Raw genomic sequence first — 1,598 nt, forward strand, 5'->3', positions numbered from 1 at the left:
TTTTTTTTTTTTTTCTTTTTTCCTTTCTTTTCCTTTTTGGTTGTCTTCTCTGAATGGTTGAAGACCCCTCTGCTGAGGGAGGCTGGGGATTGTGGGACAAGGTCCCTTGGTGCTGATGGCCTGAAGGGGCTTGAGCTGTGGGCAGATGCAGTTTTCTGTGGGCTTGGGGAACCTCTCATGTTGCTGTGTCCTGGTGAGCAGCCCGACCAATAAACCTGCTTTTCTAAAAGGATCTGTGTTCGATTGTATTCTCTGAAGGCAGTTACCTAGGGTTACAGAAGGCAGGAGGGAAGGAGGGAGAAAGGGAGGGAGAACTGTTGGTATACACTTGTCTCACTTGCCTGGGGTGGGGGAAGGCCAGGGAGATAATAATAATTGCCAATTTATTGAGCCCTTACTCTCTGCCAGGAACTGTTCTGAGCACTTTGGTATGCAATTGCTCATTTAATGTCATAACAACCCCACTAGGCGGAGCCTATCATCATTCCCAGTCTAGATATGAGGAAACAGTGACTTGTCTAAGGTGCCATAGCTGGGAAGCAGTGGCGCTGGGATTCAAAGGCAACTGGATCCTCAATCTGTTTCATGGTTATAACCCTGTGTCTATACAGGTCTGTAACCCTGTGTCCCCCCCACCCCCCATCCCCCATCCCCCATCCACTTCCCTGTAGTCAGGACATTAGCCTTCCAGACACACCCGGTTACTGTACTCAGCCTGAGCTTCCCACACACATACCCTTTGGAATCATAGGCCTGGAGGAAGCAGCCTGGGGGGGGGGGGAAATCAAAGGCTCTCAGAGGGCTGAACATTGGTAAAGAAAGTGCATGACATATCCCAGTTGTATCTACACAGCATATTTCAATCTCCCTGCAACCCTGTGATGGGCACTGCTATAGTTTAAATGTATTCCCTATATATCTTTCTTTTTTTCTTTTCTTTTCTTTTTTTTTTTTTTTTGAGACAGAGTCTTGTTATGTTACCCCGGCTGTAGTGCAGCGGTGTGATCTCCACTCACGGTAACCTCTGCCTCCTGGGTTCAAGTGATTCTCCTGCCTCAGCCTCCTGATTAGCTAGGATTAGAGGCATGTGCCACTGCGCCCAACTAATTTTTGTATGTTTAGTAGAGATGGGGTTTCATCATGTTGGGCAGGCTGGTCTTGAACGCCTGACCTCAAGGGATCTACCTGCCTTGGCCTCCCAAAGTGCTGGGATTACAGGTGTGAGCCACCACGCCTGGGGCAAATTTCATATATTGGAAACCCCACATTCATATGTTGATGAGAATTGGAAGTGGGGCCTTTTCAAGGTAATTAGCATTAGATAAGGTCACCAGGGTGGGGCTCCCATGATGACACCAGTGACTTTATAAGATGAAGAAGAGGACTGGGCAAGGTGGCTCATGCCTGTAATCCCAGCACTTTGGGAGGCCGAGGCAGGTGGATCACCTGAGGTCAGGAGTTCAAGACCAGCTCGGCCAACATGGTGAAACGCCATCTGTACTAAAAATAAAAATATTAGCCAGGCATGGTGGCAGGTTCCTGTAATCCCAACTACTCAGGAGGCTGAGGTGAGAGAATAGCTTGAACCCAGGATGGGG

The sequence above is a fragment of the Mandrillus leucophaeus genome, unplaced genomic scaffold (genome assembly GCF_000951045.1).
Source record: "Mandrillus leucophaeus isolate KB7577 unplaced genomic scaffold, Mleu.le_1.0 Scaffold58, whole genome shotgun sequence".
In the NCBI taxonomy this organism is placed as follows: Eukaryota; Metazoa; Chordata; class Mammalia; order Primates; family Cercopithecidae; genus Mandrillus; species Mandrillus leucophaeus.